Below are 12781 nucleotides of genomic sequence, written 5' to 3' on the forward strand. Positions count from 1 at the left end.
GTGTTTTAATGCATTTTATTGTCTAAAGTATGTCTTCTTTATTTCTATTAATTGCAAGTAATTTCTGGCATTTTTACTTATTTTGTTAATCTAAAGCAAAAATGGCTCTGTAGAACGGTTTCACGAAGTAACAAGGGCAATTTTTTGTAGATTATGGTTGGAGATATTAGGCCTAAATGTTATGGCCGAGACTACAGCATGGTATGACTTCTGGAGTGTGAAGGAACCCCAAATGAATGCCAAGAGTATGCGGAATTCATTTGTCAAGCAACACCGTCCTACCCAGCTGTAGCTGAGGCCATGAAGATCAGTCTCTCCTAGTAACGACATACTATCGAACGCACATTCATTCAGTACATTACGGCGCGTCAGACTTGGAATCTGTCAATGATGCGAGACTGGAGGCTAATAAGTGGGCTCTGCATCTCAGTGTAACTGAATTCATTGACATTGTGACAAACATATTTGGGCAACCAAGAAGGCTTAAGTTTTGTTCTAATGTTTTAAATAGATTAGACTTTCCAAAACCTTACTGCATGCTCATTAACATTTTTGCATTGAATTCTTTTCTATTGAATAAATCACGTAGTAGCCTATATTACGCAACGTATTTTTCTTGCTGATTTTCCCTCTTTAACCCACTTGTTTTATAAGCCAGGCAGGTGCAAGCGCATCACGCCGCCCGTGAACATGGGCCGATGACCTTCGATGTTAGGCCCCTTTAAACAACAAGCACAAGCCCGTGAACATTGCTGGAGTAGTTCTGCGATATTCTTTAACTTCAGTATAGGATAAATTGTCTTCTAAGTCATAGGGTATAACCGTAAGTTGTTGACCGAGTTCTGTGCATTCGTATTATTTCGAAATCATGTTTCAATTCTTAATTTTAAGAATAACAGTATGGTGATGCTCAGAAAATTCAAGGTCTCTTTTATTGGCCTGACCGAGCTTTGGGGATCTGACTACGACAGCTTTTGACAAAGATGGAAATTTAATCCTCAATCGTAACCACTAGATAAAGGAATTGGATAAGGTGGGTGTGGTGATACACGTTTAATGGAAATTGTATGCAAGACAAAGAGTCAGTTGTAAACTGTACATCTGTGAAATAGAAATGTACTCCAGTGTTAAAAATAATACATTTTGCCTTTTTTGTCTGTAGTGCGATTTGTGATGTAGGAAATGTAGGATCTATAATTTTTCTTTTTTACAACATGCTTTACGTCGCACCGACACAGATAGGTCTTATGGCGACGATGGAATAGGAAAGGGCGAGGAATAGGAAGGAAGCGGCCATGGCCTTTATTAAGGTACAGCTCCAGCATTTGCCTGGTGTGAAAATGGCAAACCGCGGAAAACCACCCTCAGGGCTGCCGACAGTGGAGTTCGAACCCACTATCTCCCGGGTGCAAGCTTACAGCTGCGTGCCCCTAACCGCACAGTCAACTCGCCCGGTCGATCTGTAAATAAGACTAACGACCCTTTAGTTCATTGTATTGCTCAGAAACTCTTGAAGAAATCTGTTCTTCAACTTACGCCAAATTTCTGACAAGTAACAGAAATGTTGTTGGAAAAATAAATTTGAATATCTAATGCATTTTATCTGCCACAATATTAAAACTCCAGTGTTATCCTTCGGATTACGAATGGTCATGTCTATTTTCATTGCCACTTCCATAGCTCCATATCGACTATTTCATATTACTCAACCTAAACTTCAACAGACTGGTCAGAAAAACTTCCGCAGAAGAAAACGATATATTAGCGTACAGTAAAATCGCAGTGGTGTACTTAACACTTCAGTTGTACCATGTTATTGCTGATCTTCCCTGTCTCCGGGGAAGAGCTAATTTTTCTCACTCTTAAGAGGTATATTTAATCGCGATGTCTTCACGGTGTAGTATCCGTTTCCGTCCAGATCGGTATCATATGCCTCATTTCTTGACATGCTCCTTATAAGAATCTGTAAGTTCTTGGAAGTAAGTTGAAGGTCTTTAGTGAGCATGTTGGCTCTGTTTCAGAACGAAGAGGTAGGCTACATCTTGTTGAACGGATGACCAAATTTTTTGTCAATGGTTTGTTGGCTCAGTGCCCAGAGTTTGACGTGGACCACCGAGCACTGTCTCTTCGTATCCGGCATTGGCTACGGAACATGCCTTACTTAGATTTTTACAGTCTCCCTCCAGTTGTGCGAAGTGCTATGTTCTGATACATCAATTTGCACCTCAGGATGTTTGCTTCCGAGACCGTCACCTGTTAACAGCGAAATTCGGAGTCATCTATAATGGCTCTAAAATAATACACTTTACTATGTAGCCCTTGTGATTTACTTATAATATAATCTAGAGGAATTAATCTGTAATTGTTCAAAACGCACAACTTGTAAAAAAGAAGCTTCTTAGTCGTACAGTTAGGATACTGTGTTTCCGCGGAGTATTTTTTGTAAGATTTGATATTACCTCGGGAATTGAACCATGTGCCAGTCATTTTGTTGTTGTTGTTATGGAATGAGAAAGTTTGATGGTTAAGGACAAGTTTAAAATGTGTTCTAACTTTAGTGGAAATGAAAACTACGACTGAAATTTGACGTTTGTTTGTGTGAAGTTCGGTCGCTTAGCTCCAAATAACCAAATATAGGCCTACTGACTTATACTGTACACAACATTATGTGACATGCATAAAAATAGTATAAACGTGTTCGATTGATAGATAGATAGATGAATTTATGTGATTTAACACCAAACGGACATGAGTTGAATAATAATAATAATAATAATAATAATAATAATAATAATAATAATATCCTACAAGGCCAAAATTTCATATCGCTCAGTAATAGAGCCGGACGGATAGTAGTCCCTACGCTTCAGAGTGTCTTATTTTAAATTAAAAAGGGAAGCTACAAGGACGCGAGAAGAACCTCCAAGTGTGTAGAAGAGGTCAAGAGGGATGGAGAAGGAGTTGGAATTGGGAACATGCATCATTTTCAAAAATATTTTTTTTGAAAAGTACACCAATGAAATAGTACGTAAACGTATTACATTGTGGTATGTTGCCTTGTTTTCTACCATTAAAAAAATATTTAATAGTGCCTTTCCGCAAGGCGAGTGAAACGGCCTCTGACGTAAGCGGCGAGCTGTGACGTCACGATCCAGTACCGCATGGAGCTCTACCAGCCGTTGTGCATCAGCCGTTGCTAAAAGCCGATTGTTTATTATTCATGATCGCGCATAACTTCAAAATGACAGAATAAAGGTTCAAAACAGCACAATCAGACAATCTATCATGTGTAAATGTCATCATTCTTGAAAAATAGTGACTTTTGTGGCCGCAGAAATTCGCGGATAACAAGCAAGTTTGTAAGTGGCGTCTTTTATATACGTGCAATGTACTGTAACCCATAGTATTAGGATAACAACGAACCTGGATAGATATCACATCACTTTCAACATTTCCTTCTAGACTGATTCCCCTATTAAAGAATAACATTACATTTTCGGGCTTTCAGCATTAGTAAAGTAAGAAATCGGATTTTAGCACTAACATAAACATATAGGTAGCATTATAGTACTAGTCCGCTTCTGTGGTGTAGTGGTTAATGTGTGCCACTCCCGGAGGCCCGGTTTCGATTCCCGGCTCTGCCATGAAAGTTGAAAACAAATAGTACGAGGACTGGAACGGGGTCTACTCAGCCTCGGGAGGTCACCTGAGTAGAAGGGTTTCGAATCCCACCTCAGCCATCCTCGAAGTGGTTTTTCGTATTTTCCTACTTCTCCTCCAGGCACCTAAGGCCACGGCCGTTTCCTTCCCTCTTCCTTGTCTATCCCTTCCGATCCTCCCATCCTCCAACAAGGCCCCTGTTGAGCATAACAGGTGAGGCCGCTGGGCGAGGTAATGGCCTCCTCACCAGTTTCATCACCATACCCAAAGTCTCACGTTCCAGGACACTGCCCTTGAAGTGGTAGAGGTGAAATCCCTCGCTGAGTCCGAGAGAAAACCAACCCTGAAGGATACACTGATTAAGAAAGAAAGAAAGAAAGAAAGAAAGAAAGAAAGAAAGAAAGAAAGAAAGAAAGAAGGAAAGAAAGATCATAGTACTATAGGGCTATAATCTATCATTCCCAAAAATATATATATTTATGGTTGGGACAACTGGCCTACCCACTTCCAGGGCCCATGAAAGAGAATTAAATATCTTTGTGGAGGGAAAAAGTTAAACATGATAAAGATAAATATGACCATCTAGTTTTCACAAGTCGGGCTGAGTGGTTCAGACTGTTGAGGTGCTGGCCTTCTGACCCCAACTTGGCAGGTTCGATCCTGGTTCAGTCCGGTGGTAGTTGAAGGTGCTCAAATACGTCAGCCTCGTGTCGGTAGATTTACTGGCACGTAAAATAACTCCTGCAGGACTAAATTCCTGCACATCGGCGTCTCCGAAAATCGTAGAAGTAGTTAGCGGGGCGTGAAGCCAGTAACATTAATTACATTTGGCTTTTAACAAGCTGAGCATATCAGGAAAGAAAAGTGTCGTGGTGACATTTTAGTCGCTCAATACAGGAATGTCTTTGGGGCCTCAGCATTTGCCTGGTGTGAAAATAGGAAACCACGGAAAACCATCTTCAGGGCTGCCGGCAGTGGGGTTCAAAACCCACTATCTCCCGAATGCGAGCTCACAGCTGCGCGCTCCTAACCGCAAGCCAACTCGCGCGGTATTTTTACCCTTCGGTTTATTGACTTGGCTTGTATAACCTAAAACTTAGGCTAAGTTGGATAATATTTTAAACACCTACATCACTATTTTCACCTGTGTGCAATTATGTTATTTATTTCATTAATATTATGATAATTATTATAATTGAGCATTGTTAACTTATAAGACCCCAACAGACAAGCATTGGTTTTGTGTAGAGTTATACATTTGTTAAATTCACGTTGTTTCCTTTCATGATGTACACGCCTATTCTTTTTTACATTATAGAGTATTTAGATATAGCCTAAATTTCTTTACCAAGTAAGCTCTTCAATAAAGACATACATAACTGTCCCATGCCAAGATATATTGGTAGAATTAGAGCTGTCAAAATGGTTCATAACCCCTTTGATTTATTATCTTGACATGGATCACCCAAAACATAGGTTAGGTTTGGAGAATACTTTAATAATCAGCATTATTTAATGCACTGTTTATTACTTTCACATTCCAAGATATAATTGAAGCATTTAAATAAAGCATCATACATTAAAATTTAAAGTTTTACCACTAGAACAGCTGACATGGAAAAGTGATTTGAAAATTCAAACAAATTCATCTTACGTTAAAATCTTCAAAAAAATAAACTGTAGACTTTTCCGATATATCACCAGCATTTCTCCAGCTCGCCAAAATCCATTTCTCCCTAGTTTTAGCGTCTTTGGAACGTTTATAAACAATTTGTTTGGTATGGTATGCGATGTGCTATTGCACATCGGAACTCTACACCATTTATAAGTTTTCTGCCTCACTGTCTGCGCAGGATTCATTTTAAGTCTAAAATATACCACTCAGATTATTTTCCAATGTATAGACCTCGAATTTAACCATACTAGACACTAACGTAAAGTAGAAATACGCGAAGTGTATCCTGCTTCTCACAGCACACTATGTGTTATTTCGTCTGCTAATGCAGTCAACCTGTACGATGACGTCAGGCCAATGAGATCGCGTACTTGCGTGACGTGACATTTTCGTAGATTTTTATCATGTTTGGAGTTATTATTTGTACACTCTGATCACATTTTTGAATTCTGCATGCAATTTTGAATCAGATTAGCATATTTTTAATTAAAACCCCGGATCATGCATGTTCCCTATTACACTAGAGATGATCCACAATAGAAGAGACTTTAGAAGAAGTGTTGACAGTCTAAAATCATTAGATAAACCACTAAAAAGGAGACCCAAAGGGATCATTTTCTAAGGGGAGTGAAAGATGACAAGTGAAATAATGAAGAGGTTCTGGGAAGAAAAATGAAGTATAAGTGCAAGAAGCCTTTTCTGTGCGATCCATAGTTGGTCAAATTCGAAAAAAAACCCCACTTTTCTTTAGCTTATCCCAGATATTTCTTGGGTCGCTGCTATTGCCAAGTCATGTTATAAAGAAAACGGTCGTAGAATATGCATGCATGTCTCGACAATACTATATTACTCTCCTCTTACCTCAGGCTAATTTACCTCGGTGATCATGCCTTGCCCTTTGCTAGAGTCTGTGATCAAGGCTGTTTGCTTAATCGTGGTAATGATTTGTAGTATTACAAGATCAAGTGAATTTAGAACTAGGCAGATGTGTTATCTTCTTTGTAAGGCCATTGTATTTCCAGTTTGTTTTATTACAGGGATAGTGGTGAAAGACAGACAGTAATTCACCGGAATTACTTCAGCATATGGCCTGCAATTGGTCTGGAACGAATAAGATTATCTCTTGTCCGGTCATGCTGTTCACCAGAGCAGTAAAGTAGCCTTTAATAAGATGAATGTGATGGTACTTCCGTGATGTAATGACGTAAAATAATGTTTGCGAAAATTGGACGGCAGTCCATCCCTACGCTTTTCAGTGGTACTTGAGAATAAAGACAGTTCTATAGTTCTATTGTTTCTCTTGATAGCCTGCAACGCACGTAACCGAGAGTGATGTCTTATACATGTAAAACAAATGCATTTTCATACACTTTAGGGAAGCATATTTTCTTACAATTTTCTTTCAGTTACCTGTTTAGTACCCGGTTTATATGGGAGCGAGAATTACCCACTGTGTCCGACTCGTTGGCTGAATGGTCAGCGTACTACCCTTCGGTTCAGAGGGTCCCGGGTTCGATTCCCGGCCGGGTCGGCGATTTTAATCGCCTCTGATTAATTCTTCTGGCTCGGGGACTGGGTATTTGTGTATTTCCTAACACTCTCCTCTTCATATTCAGACAATACGCTATACTACCAACCGCCACAGTAACTCGCAATAGTGATTACATCCCTCCATATATGGTTGTGTCAGGAAGGGCATCCGGACGTAAAACAGGGCCAAATCCACATGTGGGGGGGAAAGCTGTAGAAAAAGAAGAAGAAGAATTACCCACTGTGGACTTTAGCAGCTCTAAGAGAGTGAAAAGACAAGATATTTCAGTCCTATACACACTCGGTTAACACTAAACAATGATAGGCGATCGTAACCCCTCTCTCCTGGGGCTCTCCGTTTATGAGTGAAAATTGATGATCTCGGGAATTCTGATCCCAGACCTTGATTTCCTTGTGACTACGGAGATGATTCATGCCAGCCTCACTTGGTCGCACTTCTTAGCAAGTATTTTCGGAGGATTAAGGTACACTTCCTTCAATATAAAATTCATTTTCGAGTTTATTTTGAAATGTGGGGCCAAAACTCTTGTACTTAGTACTTTTAAAATAATAATAATAATAATAATAATAATAATAATAATAATAATAATAATAATAATAATAATAATAATAATAATAATCACATTTTAAACGTTTAAGCCGTAAACATTTCGATATTTATTTTTTCAGTTGACTAAGAAGCTAGAGAGTCAAATGAAAATAGCAATGCAGTCATGAAAATTAATGTTAAATAGGCCGAGGTATGTAATGCTGCGTTTTATTGAATCTTCGGCAGAATTTTGCCCTTCAACGTACCAATAAAACTTCAGCCAAGAATCTCTCTGTCACATACACTGACTGACAGTGACAATGCAACACCAAGGAGGAGTGGTTCGAAAGGGATGAAAGTTGGGGAAAAAACAGAGACGGCACGGATGAATAATTGATGTATATTTCAAACCGATATGCAGGTTACACAATGCGCACGGCATCGACTGAGTAGGACGTAGGACCACCGCGAGCGGCGATGCACGCAGAAACACGTCGAGGTACAGAGTCAATAAGAGTGCGGATGGTGTCCTGAGGGATGGTTCTCCATTCTCTGTCAACCATTTGCCACAGTTGGTCGTCCGTACGAGGCTGGGGCAGAGTTTGCAAACGGCGTCCAATGAGATCCCACACGTGTTCGATTGGTGAGAGATCTGGAGAGTACGCTGGCCACGGAAGCATCTGTACACCTCGTAGAGCCTGTTGGGAGATGCGAGCAGTGTGTGGGCGGGCATTATCCTGCTGAAACAGAGAATTGGGCAGCCTCTGAAGGTACGGGAGTGCCACCGGCCGCAGCACATGCTGCACGTAGCAGTGGGCATTTAACGTGCCTTGAATACGCACTAGAGGTGACGTGGAATCATACGCAATAGCACCCCAAACCATGATGCCGCGTTGTCTAGCGGTAGGGCGCTCCACAGTTACTGCCGGATTTGACCTTTCTCCACGCCGACGCCACACTCGTCTGCGGTGACTATCACCGACAGAACAGAAGCGTGACTCATCGGAGAACACGACGTTCCGCCATTCCCTCATCCAAGTCGCTCTAGCCCGGCACCATGCCAGGCGTGCACGTCTATGCTGTGGAGTCAATGGTAGTCTTCTGAGCGGTCGCCGGGAGTGCAGGCCTCCTTCAACCAATCGACGGGAAATTGTTCTGGTCTATATTGGAACAGCCAGGGTGTCTTGCATATGCTGAAGAATGGCGGTTGACGTGGCGTGCGGGGCTGCCACCGCTTGGCGGCGGATGCGCCGATCCTCGCGTGCTGACGTCACTCGGGCTGCGCCTGGACCCCTCGCACGTGCCACATGTCCCTGCGCCAACCATCTTCGCCACAGGCGCTGCACCGTGGACACATCCCTATGGGTATCGGCTGCGATTTGACGAAGCGACCAACCTGCCCTTCTCAGCCCGATCACCATACCCCTCGTAAAGTCGTCTGTCTGCTGGAAATGCCTCCGTTGACGGCGGCCTGGCATTCTTAGCTATACACGTGTCCTGTGGCACACGACAACACGTTCTACAATGACTGTCGGCTGAGAAATCACGGTACGAAGTGGGCCATTCGCCAACGCCGTGTCCCATTTATCGTTCGCTACGTGCGCAGCACAGCGGCGCATTTCACATCATGAGCATACCTCAGTGACGTCAGTCTACCCTGCAATTGGCATAAAGTTCTGACCACTCCTTCTTGGTGTTGCATTTGCTCTGTCAGTCAGTGTATTTTTGGTATGCCAAATCAAGCTCAACAAGGCTTTTAAACGCATGCACCCAACAACTGTGCCACGTAATCGGCGTCGCATATTCCGAAGTAGGCGTTTAATTAATATCACTTACTTGGCCCAGCGTCTTAAATCACTCCCATGGCTGAATGGTTAGCGCCCTGGCCTTTGGTCACAGGGCTCCCTGGCTCGATTCCCGGCAGGGTCGGGAATTTTAATCATAAGTGGTTAATTCCGCTGGCACGGAAGATGTTTGCATGTGCCGTCTTCATCATCATTTCACCCTCATCACGATGTGCAGGTCGCCTACGGGAGTCAAATAAAAGACCTGCGTCTGGCGAGCCGAACTTTTCTTCGGACACTCCCAGCATTAAAAGTCATACGCCTTTTCGTTACGGGAAATAAATAGTGCCCCAAGTACTAATATGGATCGATAACAATGAATATTCATCGTTCCTTTATTAAAAACTCACGGTTAACTTCGCTCTGCTTCACACATATATTTCTTGATGCTTATGCTTTTTTTGTTACAGTGTTAGGATATGTTTGACGAAATTCTTGAACAAAACTATATAATGCATAGTTGTTGGTTAAAGTCACGTAAAACTTATTTAGGCAAAGTTAGGCCCTGTTAAAATAAAGTATTAAATAAATGGGTATACAGTACTCACGAACACTGGCAGGATTCTGTTTCCAAACTCACCTGTAAAAACAAGAAAAGGAAATATATAGGATTTTTTTGCAGAGTGATACCAGACACATAATTGTGCTAAACAGGAATAGGATAGTATTTTATGAATTCCTTAATACAATTTAAGAATTTGAAAACAGAATGTGTATATTTTTAACGAATCAGAAGTTATTTGAGGTAGACAACTTAGCTGAATCATTTTGTATATACAATATACAATATTTTGAGGTGTAAATGATTTAAGTTAAGTAACTGACTCCGTAAACAGTTGCAGTAATTTTCTCATTATTGTAGCTTGAACTTTGCAAGTTAAAAATGTAGTACCGGGCGACTTGGCCGTGCGGTTAGGAACGCGCAGCTATGAGCACGCATCCGAGAGATAAAAGGTTCGAACCCCTCTGTCGGCAGTCCTGAAGATGGTTTTCCGTGGTTTCCCATTTTCACACCACGCAAATGCTGGGACTGTACATTAATTAAGGCCACGGCCGCTTCCTTCCCATTCCTAGGCCTTTCCTGTCCCATCGTCGCCATAAGATCTATATGTGTCGGTGCGACATAAAGCAGTTTAAAAAAAAGGCAATGTTAGAAGACCATTTAAATGTCGATCGATAGAAAACTGAAGTTGGACAGTTTACAACAACTACCGAGATTTAAAGTGCTCTCAACCCTCGTAAATGGTACGGCAGATGGGAAGATATGGAGACACCAGAACTGTCTTAAATTCTGTGAAACACCTTGGTAGATAAAAATTCACACCACAGTTCAGCGCAGCAGCATGACGGTCTCACGGAGCTTGCCCTCCGTCATGCACACCTGAGTACCAGGTCGCATTTAGGAGCCAAAAATATAGCAGGAGGCTGCATTAACAGTTCAGGACCCACTGTACACCACAGCCCACCTATGCATTATATAGCCTTGTTCAACAATTTCGTCAAACATATCCTAACCACCCTACGCCACTTATAATCAGTATCAAGGTTACGTATAGTGGAAGCCTTTACCTTCCACTCCGCCACACACCTTCGGGGCAGGTATGGAGATGGCTTGGCTTTATTTTTGAGTCTAGCTTTTCTTAAATACTAAAAAACTAACCCCATGGCACTACAGCCCTGAAGGGCCTACCAAGCGAGCGCTGCTCAGCCCGAAGGCCTGCAGAATACTAGATGACGTGTGGTCAGCACGATGAATCCTCTCGGCTGTTATTCTTGGCTTTCTAGACCGGGGCAGCTACCTCACCGTCAGATAACTCCTCAATTCTAATCACGCAGGCTTAGTGGACCTCGACTGGCCCTCAGATTCAGGTAAAAATCCCTGACCTGGCCGGGAATCGACCCCGGGGCCTCGGGATAAGAGGCAAGCATGCTATCCCTACACCACGGGGCCGGTTTTTCTTTAATACGGCCGGGCTGAGTGGTTGGCCTTCTGATCCCAACTTGGCAGGTTCGGTCCTGGCTCAGTCCGGTGGTATCTGAAGGTGCTCATATTCGACAGCCTCGTGCCGATAGATTTACTGGCACGTAAAGGAACTCCTATGGGGCTAAATTCCGGCACCTCAGCATCTCCGAAAACCGTTAGAGTAGGTAGTGGGACGTAAAGCAAATAACATTAGTATTTATTCTTTAATACTGGTTTTATTATTGTTATTATTTTTGAAGATGAGAACTTTGTTGTTGTTGTCGTTGTTGTTGTTGTTGTTGTTCTTAAACTTCTAGGTGTCTCATCAAGAGCTACCGACGACTCTGTTTAAACCCTCTACTACTTAATAACGTAAATTTTGCATCTGGATGTTTTATTGCAGTTATCTTGCCCGTTCACTGAATCCATCATACAGTTGTTTATTCTTAGTCTGACTAGCAGTGTTAAAGAGATCAGTATTCTTGGCTGAGAAGGAAAACTTTTGGATCATCTGTCAAATGCTGAGTCCGTTATGTCATTATATTGTCCCTTATTAGAGATGAAGTGGTGACCTCATTCTCACAATTGAAATCTATCTGGGTAAACGGCAATATAGTAAAATAATATCACAGTTCAGTTTGTTGTTTTCTTCTATACATGGAGAGAAATTAAGATTTGAACCGATATTATAACAGTATGTTGTAGGCCTTCTGCACTTGTTGGTCTACAGTATGTTGAGTTCATCACCTAGGTCCAGGACTTCTCGCCCAGATGGCCTGGGATTCATTCCAAACTGATTATGATTAAGGATGTCCGACTCGTTGTGGGAATGGTCAGCGTACTGACCTTCGATTCAGAGGGTCCCGGATTCGATTCCCGTCCGGGTCGGGGATTTTAACCTTAATTGGTTAATTCCAGTGGCTCGGGGGCAGGGTGTGTGTGGCGTATTCAGCATTAGAAATCGTCACAGGTAGGGCTCTCATCTTCACAGACATGCAGGTCGCCTAATAGGCCGTCTACGAGAAAAAGACCCCGCACCAGGCCTCTTCGGAGGCCATACGCCATTATGATTAAGGATCAAGGCCTGTCCTCTTCTCACCCAGGGAGTCGGCCACGTAATACTATAACGGTTCATTACTTTTGTTACGCGTACGGTTGTGGTTCGAAAACATGTGCTTTGCTTTACAGATGTGGTTTGAAACCGTTTACTTTGTTTTCCATGAGACTCTTCAAGCAAGCCCAAGGATTTCTGATAGGTTAAGATATTAACGGTGGAAGTTTTGAGCAGACAGTAATGTTCAGTTCAGTTACAGATCATTGCAGACTTTAAAACAGTTTCCGTTGTCCCAGCGGGAGAGCCGCGCTACGCCTGGCACGCGATGGAACGCCATGGCTGGCGGCTTCAACGCCGTTACTCCTCTGGATCACGTGCGCTGCCTCCAACAGCGCGCTCTTGAGCACAGCAGCTCCTTATCATACCATCTTTAGAAGGGTGCGAGGAATATCTTTAACTGAGGTAAAGAAGTCGCTGCATCATTGTTCCCGACACTACTATACAT

At 42.4% G+C, this 12781-nt stretch overlaps 1 protein-coding gene across 2 annotated transcripts in view; it reads right to left on the minus strand.

Moving 5' to 3' along the window:
- Positions 1 to 12781, minus strand: part of LOC136878933 (uncharacterized) — a 241985-nt gene that overhangs the window by 158906 nt on the left and 70298 nt on the right. Inside the window, exon 1 of one of the 2 annotated variants that reach the window (XM_068229018.1) lies at positions 9808 to 9821. The exons of the other annotated variant lie outside the window; for it this stretch is intronic. The gene's annotated coding sequence lies outside the window, so the exon portion shown is untranslated. Of the gene's footprint in view, positions 1 to 9807; positions 9822 to 12781 lie in introns of those variants that run through there. 2 annotated transcript variants of the gene reach the window in all.

This window comes from Anabrus simplex, chromosome 1 (genome assembly GCF_040414725.1).
Source record: "Anabrus simplex isolate iqAnaSimp1 chromosome 1, ASM4041472v1, whole genome shotgun sequence".
Taxonomy (NCBI): Eukaryota; Metazoa; Arthropoda; class Insecta; order Orthoptera; family Tettigoniidae; genus Anabrus; species Anabrus simplex.